The sequence below is a fragment of the Cyanistes caeruleus genome, chromosome 6 (assembly GCF_971803275.1).
Source record: "Cyanistes caeruleus chromosome 6, bCyaCae1.hap1.1, whole genome shotgun sequence".
Lineage (NCBI taxonomy): Eukaryota > Metazoa > Chordata > Aves > Passeriformes > Paridae > Cyanistes > Cyanistes caeruleus.
In genome coordinates this window covers 34,218,676-34,229,094 of record NC_141706.1, presented here as the reverse complement: position 1 = coordinate 34,229,094, position 10,419 = coordinate 34,218,676, and the positions used below count along the sequence as shown (strand labels likewise).

The following is a 10,419-nucleotide window of genomic DNA, read 5'->3' as shown; positions in this document are numbered from 1 at the left end:
AATGAGCAAGAAAAACAGAGGCCATGTGGACATGTCAGGTGTGAACACCTCCAGTGAGTAAGTCTGTGTGTCTCTCTGTCAGGGTGTGAGAGGCTTTTCTTTCCCTTGCTCCAAGGTGACAGCTTATTTGGAAAGTTGGGCTAAAGCCTTCCATGTGGATAAATGCTGAAGATGTCATTTCACAGCTGTGCTCTCCTGAGAGCTGAGGTTGGAAAGGGATGATTTATTTCCACTTGTAAAATTCCTGGGTTTGCTAACTGAGCTTGTGCTTCTTCTCACTGGTGACTGAAATACTTATGCCACTTGTGGGTGACATGATGATGTAACCACTTTTTTTCCATGTGATTCTTATCTCAAATCGTATAAAAATCCTTTCAAAAACCCCAAAGAGTAACTTGTCAGGCTGATACTCAGTGCAGGTCTCTTAGAGAGACACTGATGCCGAGGGCTAGACCAAATGCTGGTGATGGTTTCTGATAAATGGATGTTTACAGCATGTTAATGCTAAGAAAAAAGGAAAGCATTTGGCAATAAATCTTTTGGGAAAGGACGTGGCACAACTAGATAGGAAGGGGTGGTATCATGCTGCCATAATTTATAACACAAGGTGCAGTGAGAAGTGCAGGACTGGAGCCCATACATTCATTACTCCTCACAGACAACCCACAGGAGCTGCAGGATGAGGCAACCCAAGGGCTGAGAGGCAGCAGGTGAAAGCAGCAGTGCAGGGTTGCTGTGCTGCAGGGCCAGCTTCACCCCATGCATTCTTTTGTGTGGGAATAGCAGGAAATGCTCTGCTCTCCTTGCAAAGAGCACTGAAGATTGTGTCTTGTGAGTTTTCATCATAAGTTTATCATCAAACCTCTCACAATTTAAGGTTCTCTCACAAAATGACGGTTTTATGAACGGATGGGAAGCCTATCCTGAGATTTTACAGAGCAATTACTGAAATTTGGAAACTGTTTGTTCTCTGGATGACATTATTAAAATGCGTTGACCTTCATGACAATCCTGCTGATGAACTAAAATGGGCAGGAAGCAGGCAGAAGTGCAACATTCCAGGGTTGCTGGCCAGTTTTTGTGTCAGATGTACTTCCTTTATTGCTCTAAAGTGGTGCAAGGAAATAGATTTTTATTTTTTTTTACTGCTTTAGATATCCATCCATCACCTGAATTTTTCTCTATATCGTTGCGCTGCTCTGGGGGGCATCTGGCATCTGGTTTTTTGTGTGCTGAGAGCTTCCTTCAGTGAACTGCTGATGGAAGAGTTCAGCATTTCTCTGCTCATCAGAGCTGGCTTATTTGTTTAATCAGCAACTCTGTGCTCTTGGTTGTCTGTACCCTGTGAAGCTGGGACTGTGCTTCCACATCAGTATTAGAGAAGGATTACATTGCAATTCAGCATGATCTCTCCATTCAACATGCAGCCATGCTTACTTTTTCATTTGTGTTAGGCCAGACCATCACATTGCAATAGAGCTAAATCAGTTTATGCAAGGTGAGGTGCCCTGCAAATGCTCAAAAGTGGTTCAAAGTGCTGCCAAAATAAGGCCCTGATAGATTAATTGCCCACAGCTCTCAATGATCAACACAATCACTCTCAGGTGAGGCTCTGAAGAGAAGGAAGGGGAAGCCATCCTGACCACACCGTTGCTTGAAGGAGTAACAGGTGTGTTTCTTCCTTTGCCTCGTTGCCCTCTTTAGGGTAAGCACTCATCCCTGGAAACTTGTTTTTGTAATGGCAGATAATCAGATAGGAGGTATAAAAGGATTTACTGCCCACCCTGCATTGCTTACTTGTATTTTTTCAGAAGTCATAGAAGGACTATGATGTGATGGTGAGGAGGGTTAAGGCAGGGTGCTTTAACTCACTGTTGCTACCAGTGAGGGTGCATTTTTAATGGATCTTGTAGCAGACATATTAAAATTGATACATTAATAAAAGGCAGTACCTGCTGTTTTGTCTTTGTAGAAGGAACAGGAAGAAAATTACCTTCAAGAAGCAGTTGAATGAAGAATTTTTAAAGGTCCAGAGAGGTTATGTCAGACAGGACTGATAATGCCATGCAACTGCAATGGATACATCCTTCTAGATGAGAATAAATAGGTCAGGACACTTGGAGTGAATATAGAAAGGCTGGCAGAATAAGTAGAAACAAGACAAAGAAGGCTGAGGTCCATCTGGAATTAATTGTGGCTATGGATGTCAAGGACAACAGGAAAGATACATCAATAACAAAAGGAAAATTAAGGATAACACAAGCCTATTGGCAAATGAAGGCTGGGCCCTGATAACAGAGGCACTGAATGAATTCTTTGCTTTGGTCTTCACTGGCAAGACCAGCCATCAGGAAACCCTGACCTGGGAGCCCAGGGTACAACAGTGTTGGAAGACTTTCCCTCAGCTGAAGAGGATTGGGTTGGAGGACATCCACAAATCCATGGGCCTGGACAGGATTCATCCACAACTGCTGAGGGAGCTGGCAGATACCACACTGGGCCACTTGCCATCACCTTTGTGGCAATCAGGAGAGGCTCCTGAAGGACTGGAAGAAAGTGAGTGTCACCTCAGCCTTCACAAATGGCAAGAAGGAGAACCCAAGGAACTACTGGCCATTCAGCCTCATCTTAGTCCCTGGAAAGGGAAAGGGTACCTCATTCTGGAGGCCTGCTGGGAAGCAGCTGTGTAGAGAAGGATCTGGGGATCCTGATGGACAGCAAACTGTCCCTGAGCCAGCAGTGCCCTGGTGGCCAGGAATGACAATGGTGTCCTGGGGTGCATTAGGAAGAGCATTGGCAGCAGGTCAAGGGAGGGGATCCTGCCCTTCTGCTCAGCCCTGGTGAGGCACAGCTGGAGTGCTGTGTCCAGTTCTGGGCTGCTCAGTACAGAGAGACAGGGAGATTCTGGAGAGGATCCAGGGAAGGGCTACGAAGATGAAGAGGGGATAGAAACATCTCTCTTATGAGGAAGCTGGACCAGATCAGCCTTAAGAAGGGGCAACTGAGAGGGAACCTCATCAATGTCTGTCAGTATCTGAAGGAAGGGTGCCAAGAAGATGGAGCCAGGCTCTTCTCTGGGGTGCCAAAGCAATAGGAGAAGAGGTAATGGGGCAGAAGCTGATGCACTGGAAGCTCCACCTGAACATGAGGAAAAAACTTCTTTACTCTGTGGGTGAGTGTGCACTGTACCAGGTGTCAGAGAGGTTGTGCAGTCTCCCACACTGGAGATATTTAAGAAACACCTGGATGCAGTCCTGTGCCCTGTGCTCTAGAATGACCCTGCTCGAGCATTAAGGTTGGACCAAATGATCCACTGTGGTCCCTTGCAACCTGACCCATTCTGTGGCTCTGAAATTACTTGTGCATCATTAATAATCCTCAGATATTTGATGCCTGATCATTTTACTGTCTGATATTTTACTGATTCGTTTTGTTTCTAATTGAGGCTTTCTATTGTCCTAGAGGAAGGCTAGGGGACATGGCATAAGTAACAGACTGTCCACTGGGTTTTCAGTATTCATAAGCCTCCACTTCCATGAAGAGGAACTGGAAATCCTTTTCACCAGGGGTTAATGTATGAGGCTCAGAGTGGATGAAGTTTGTGTGCTCCTTTTAATAAGCGCTGCTTTTCTTTGCATAGACACTCAAACTGCCTGAATTAGAGCACTGCCAGAAGGGACAGGTATTATGAAAAGAGCTGCCAAAGCCTCTGTGTGTCAGTGGGAAGCCCCTGATTATCACAAGAGGATCTAAATGGAAAGGTGACATTCAAAAGACCATTAAGATAAATGCCAGGATAGATTTCCTTCCAGCCTCACTTAATAGAAACTTTAGTTTAAAATCCCCTTTCCTGAGAGAACGTGTGATTTCATATACACAGCTTATTCCTTAATTGGGTACAGTCAGCTGCCTCAGAAAGCAATTGCTTAGCCAGGAGAGGTAGTGAGATTAATTGCAAAGGTAATAAGAATGCCAATATATATATGACAAATATGTTTTTTTACTCTTTCAGCCATGAAAGCCAAGCAGAAAACACAGTACCAGCTACTTCCAGATGGTTTTCCAGGAGAACAAGCACAGATATGGTATGGACAAAATTGCCTCCACTGCATAAACCAGGCTTCCACATGCATGGTTTTGTGGAACTTTAGGAAATTGAAATGAGGGGTGTGTATGGTGAATTTTTGTTGTTCTGTTTTCTTGCCTTCTGAACTTGAAGACTGTTGCCTGGAGAGTGGGCTCTCCAGGGCTCTACATAACCTAGTTTTGAATGAAACATGAAACTGGGATCTGCCCTTTCTGCCTGAAAACTGTCCCATAATTTCACAGTTCCTCCTGCTTGGCCAGGGCTTGTAGCTGAGAAATGTTTCAGTTCTGTCCCGTTTTTCCTGTTACAACTGGGTGACTTTCCCAGAAAAATACACAGGAGTGTGTGTGCAGGTGACTGGTTGTCCCTTCTGAGCATTAACCAGATTGCAATGTGAGCCTGAGACTTGGAAGTGTGGATTGAGAAAAAGTGATGACAATCACTGTTAGTAGTAACCATTTGTCAAGTATGAAATACACTTCCATTTTGCCAGTCCTCTCCCTGCAAGGTCAGTGATGCTGTCACCTGGCTGGACCCTGGGAGCTGCTGCTGATCAAAGTTATCCTACAGCTTTGGGATGACTCTGACCAAGATCTCAAGACCCAGAGTAGTATCTAAACAATGCTTCTCCTGATTTTGCTGACCACACTTCAGCAAAGTCCCTGTTTCTGTGCATGACTTACATTTAGCCCAGATGGGAGAGGTTTGTCTTCAGGGGGATTTGAGCAAGAAGTACAAGATGAAGCAAACCTGGCAAACAGTCCCACCCACTGTCATGTTATCAGGGCTGCTCTGGGGAAGGTAGAGGAGGTGGCTTTGGGTCCTGCAGGAAATCAGTGGTAGAACCCATCCCATCCCAGCCCCGACTCTTCTATTGCCACAAGAGTACAGCCTTTTTTCATCATCTCCTGTAATAAATTGCCTCATTTAGTCTGACTCCAGAAAATATTGATGACACATCTCTTTAATAAGCAAAGTGAAAAAGTACTTTGAAATTTCTCCCTCACACACTCTTTATTTCAGAATTTTGTTTTGTGTTTTATATTTCAGGATTTAGCATAGAGTTCAAAAGCAGTCTCAGTCCTGTTTTTTCCTGTTCTTCATAGATCTGTCTGGCAAACTGTCCTATAATTGCCAGAGCTGGTAGTAGATACAGGCATAGCTCTCTGCTATCTGCTGTTCTGTGAACACTTTTAGTTTCCTGCTTGGAAACAATCATGCTAACAGCCAGCTCCAAGGAGTTGAGGATGAAAATAGCCTGAGTCTGCCTTCCTGCTGGACCAGAACTGTTATCTCTCATTCACTCACTATCACTTTGTCCAACTTAATTTTAAATGTACCAAGCAGTGGAGCTTCTGTCACATTACTTTTGAGAGATAATTTTGTATACCTCACCGCCAAGAAGTCCTTCCTCAAACTCCTTCCTATCTTTACCCTTGAATGCTAATTCTATCTTGGTGTATTTTGCTAATTGTGTCCTTGCTCTTCATAACATATAAACCCTCTCAGGTCTTTCCTGTCATCACTGGACTGTGCTACAAGCATTAACCCCTTGAGCCTTAGTCCTCTGTTTGTAAGTGATTCAAGTTTTGCCCACAGCTTAGGAGACAGCACCTCAAATCTTTGAACCTACCTCATAGACAGAGTAAAAATTATTCTTTGAAACACCCCAGTAAAAGAAAAAAAAAAAAGAGAAAAATGTCAGCACAATCAGAGAAATTTGCTTCCTTTGGAGAAATAACATATGTAATGAGTGTTAGCTTTGATGAGAAATTGCGAGATAAGGCTGCTTTGTTTTTAGCAGTCTGCCTTGACCTTTTTTGCAGTCCTTCATTGCATTCTGCTTAGTTAGTTCATCTACCTCCACTAACTTCCAGCTACATTAGCTAATGAAAGGTTGCTTAGCCAGGCAGATCTTTAAATGCTTGCAGCATCCAAAAGTAAGAAGGTTAATAGTCCAAATTCTCTAGCATTTTGAAGATGGTTACAGCAGGAAAGCTTTCTTTGGCATTTTTATTGCTTTAGAAGCCACAGTAGATGATTGTAAATACTTTGATGACATGCTTTTGGCACGTGTTGAAAGACACATGCCTGCAGTGGTGCATGTGCCGTGTTTCTGGGGCAGGGCTGAAGGGCACCAGGGGTCTCAGGATCCAGGAGTTCCTGTTAAACACTCACTGCAGTAGCTGGTTGAGAGAGTTGGTCTTTACCTACAAATCTACTTATGCAAACAGAATGCCCTGAATTGCTGTAGGGGAAGAGCAGAGGACTTGGGGGTATCTAAAAGGTCATCTTCCATCACTGGCTGTGGTACATCACCAGTCGCTGTCTGCATGGAGACAGATCCCTTTTGTCACTGATTTTTCACCCTCACCCTGTTCTGAATCTGAGTATTTTGTGATTTGCTCTTCTCTGGCAATAAAACACCTTCCCTTCTGCAGCCCTCTCGGTCTTTCTATTGCTTCCCATCTAGGACACCCATATTCTTGACAAACCCTGATCGGTTGGGAATCTGCAAAGTGAGGGAAGCACAAGGCAAGCAAATACCCCTCACCTTGTGAGGTGTGCAGCTGCCACTTCAACATGCATGTACTCATGGCCAGCTGCTCTTGGGCTAGGACCTACCATGTGTTTTGATAATGCACTCTTTATAAAGCCCAAGTCACCCATTATTCTTGTCTGTTCTGGTATTTCTTTACATCTGGAGAGGTTTTTGGACTGGGCTACTCCCTGAATAACACATTAAAAAAATAAAAATCTTCAGCAAGGCTGAAAAATTAATATTTTGCACGTATTTACAGACAGTCCAAAGCTTTTTCCTAATACTTCAAGTGCTTAAAGAAAACAATGCATGCCTTCTTTGGCATCAGATGAATATGCTAGAAAGCTATAGAAAGTAAATCTGTAGCCTAGTCTCTATCCCACAAGGCAGGTCCTCTGGATGCTGCCCACCTGCCTGATTTGAGCCCCCCAATAGCTGCCAGGGCTGGGAAGAAATCAGATATTCCTGCAGGACTCTGGCAAGGCGAGTACTGGGGCTGGGAGCTGGCCATCACAATCAACTGATCCCCCCCAAAAAAAAGCAGAAGACAAGGGTCTCTAACATGCCTGTGACCCATCAGAAGGCAGCATGAAGTTGGAGACTGAGATGAAATTGCTTCTAATGAGTGAACCACTGCAGGGCTGGGAGTGAACTAAACCCTTTTGGACTTGGTTCTTCAGACTTGCCAGCAGCAGAAGCTTGCCTAAAAGGCAGTTTCCTCAGAATACAGGATAAGCAGTCTAGCAAATGTACATAAGCATCAGTAAAATGAATTTTAAATGAATCTACCATGTAAAATTGCAAGCTTAGTAGATTCAAGGAGCATGTGATAAGGTGGAATATATTTGGGTCTCAGTTCATCAAAGATGATTCAAATTGCCTTGGTTCTGACACAGACTTAGCCATTTTTAAAACTGCCCAAAGTTCTGCTAATATAGGATAGCTGGAAGCAAGGTATCACTGGAGAGCACAAGGGAATTGGGGAGCAATGATGAGATATGCAATGTTAAATAGTCTGCAATCTGTATTCAGAAAAATCCCCGTGCAGGAACCAAATGAGGGAATAGGCATTACCTGGAAGCTGTTCCTGGAGAGTGCTGGACAGTGAGGAACTGTGGGTTCAGGGAAAGGAAAGATGGTTAGAAACAATATGATGGTGAAATCTGTGGAAAGTGCAAAATGATCCCAAAATATATCAACTTACTGGGGCAAGCCTGGGGGAAGAGACCCCAGAAGAGTTTTAATCTTAGCAACAGTAAGTGATACATAAAGCTGCAGTGCAGCAGGCACACAATGATATTATTCTTTACTAATTTCCATGGTATCTGAACACTGCAGAGATTATCTAAATAGACACTTTCTGAAGAAACTCTTCTCCCTAGTAGAATACATTAGGAATTTTATTTACCAGCTTTTGTATTTTGCAGTGATGGGGTGGGGTATATTGAGAAGAGGGGCTTGAATTCAGGTTTGGTTACAGCAAGATCATCCCGTTCCTGCAAGAGAAAAAAGAAGCTGTACTTGTAATATTACTGGTGACACTCCTCTGTCCTGACCTCCTGCAGGTTTGCCCCGATGCAGAAAGGAGCAGTACCCCTGATGAACGTTGCTGGTGTGAGTGCCTGTCTCTGCAGCACACCTGTGCTCCGGAGTTGGAGCTTGAATCTGATCTGCTCCCAGAGGAGCAGCCCGAGGACTGCCCAAAGCACTGGGATGGTGCCTCCATAGCAGCGTGTGTGGGAGAACATGTGGGCTGCTGAATCTTCAGGCAGATGACATGATATTTTATTTCACTCTATTTCTAGAAACCCCGAACCTTCGTTCCTGAGTGGTGTATGGTGCATTAGTGATGGTGGGAGGTGGCAAATGCATGATTCAGCGGTGCCTGGGTCTTTATCCTTCAGTACAGACCCAGCACAAACAGGGGGAAGAGCTTCTAGCTGAGGGCTGGAATGGGCTATTTGGCTGTGAGGGCAGTCCTGAGGGATGCCCCTGGGAGAGGGGTATGTGCTCTGTCTCTGTCTTGTAAACCTGCCCTGCTTCCTAACACATCACACTCCACCTAATTTTAGGTATGCTCTAGACCTTTAGTTTCTTATGGAGCTTCCATGGGATCTTGTGGACTACCCTCATTATGATTAACCTTATTAGCCAGTTTCAGCCAGAAAGGGGCTTCAAAAATAGCACTGGTCTTCTAAGTTTCACAGAAAAAAAAAAAAAAAAAAAAGTTGCGTGCAGGAGAAAAGAGAAATTGTTCCCAGGATTTCCTCTGAGAGTCACCAGTGCTGCAGCACATGCCAGCTTTGCCAGCTTGCATGTTGTCACCAAAGTATGCTTCTGGGGAGAGCTGTAAGGCAGGAAAAGCTGAAGGGTTAGGAGGGAAGAGCGAACCATACAGTGATTCACTTAGAAAGCCAGTTAACCCCAGGGCAAAAGGCCAGAGAGAACATGGCTGGTCACCTCTGTTATTCACTGGCTGCTCCATCCTTGCTCTGGACTTGGCCCAGCCCCAGGCAGCTGGACAGCATTGGCCATGTAGGGTCAGGGACTGAGGTTAGGGACAGCTGAACAAACCCCGTGCTTCTGCACAAAGAGATCTTCATGCAAGGAGGAGAAGTCATCAGCCATGCCCAGGATGTCCCCAGACAGCACACTGATGTCCATGAATCACAAGTTGCTCTGCAATCACAAGGCTGAGTCCTGTCCTTTTCCCCCAGTATAATCCTATTAGAGATCACAGGGTTACAACTCATCGTGCAAAAAGAATTTGACCTGTGCTTCCCCTCAGGCTGCCAGATGAGGGCTAGTCCATGGTGGGGGTTGTTGCTGTGCTGAGGGGAAGGCAAAGGAGGCAGGTGTTTGGGCAAGACATTGTGTTTTCTTAGTTTTTAACTGCTAATAAGCCAGCAGAGGAGCACAGCACATTGATTGATTCAGCGTGTCTTGGGACTGGAAACACCCTCGTTTGCAGCTGCAGGAGCTGCTCAGCTCTGTTAGCTGGAAAAAAAACAGGACATCAGCTGGAGAAGTGCAGCTTCTGCATATTTCCTTTCACATAAAATTATAGTGGTGGGCTTACTCCGTGCTCCCTTAGTCTAGCTACAGCTTAAGTGCCTTAGACCCCCACCCTGGGAGAGGTTGAACCGGAGATAATACAAACATTTAGTGGCACAGCAATAAAATTACACCCTAAGGTGTGATGGCTCTTCACAGGCACAGGCTGCTCTCTGAAGCAGCACACTCTGCAAGCTGAGATCCCAGCAGAGGGAGTTTTTGTCAGAGAGAACTGTGCAAATTACGGCACATCAGTCCAGGAACATTAGGGGTCAGATAACACTGAGGGCCATTTTATCCCCAAGAGTCCTCAAGCTTCCAGCCTCACAGTCAGATGCCTGCAAGGGTGTCATGCTCCATGGACACTGCCGTCTGTGGAGCAGGAAAAAAAGAGAGAAATCTGCCAAATGATTTGCAACTGCAATAATCTAGAGATGATAAATGATGAGCAACAGCAGTGTCATCAGCTCTATCCAAACCAAGCATTAACTGTTCCTGCGAGTGTCAATAAAAGAAAAAAGTTAATATTTTATACTGCCCAGGGACATTCTGTTTGCTCTTTATAAACACTGAATTTCACCTGACTTCCCTGTGTGAGGCAGCTTGTGCTCTTGCTAATTCGCTGCCTGAGAGCCTGGCAGGGAACATCACAGTGCTTTGGCTGGGGTTGTGCAACAAGCCTCCAAAAGGAGAGTCTTCTGAACAGGGGCTGTGACCTGGCCTTGAAGCAGCCACC

The 10,419-nt window shown here is 44.9% G+C and overlaps 1 long non-coding RNA gene across 4 annotated transcripts; it reads left to right on the top strand.

Moving 5' to 3' along the window:
* Positions 1-1,729: 1,729 nt before the first annotated feature.
* Positions 1,730-10,213, top strand: LOC147652588 (uncharacterized). 4 transcript variants are annotated; one of them, XR_015288339.1, is made up of 5 exons: positions 1,730-1,838; positions 1,973-3,172; positions 4,013-4,085; positions 7,020-7,112; positions 8,195-10,213. It is a non-coding gene; the product is annotated as an uncharacterized LOC147652588 (long non-coding RNA). The 4 variants fall into 4 exon arrangements; XR_015288337.1 differs by having other exon boundaries at positions 7,016-7,112; XR_015288340.1 differs by having other exon boundaries at positions 7,001-7,112.
* Positions 10,214-10,419: the final 206 nt, after the last annotated feature.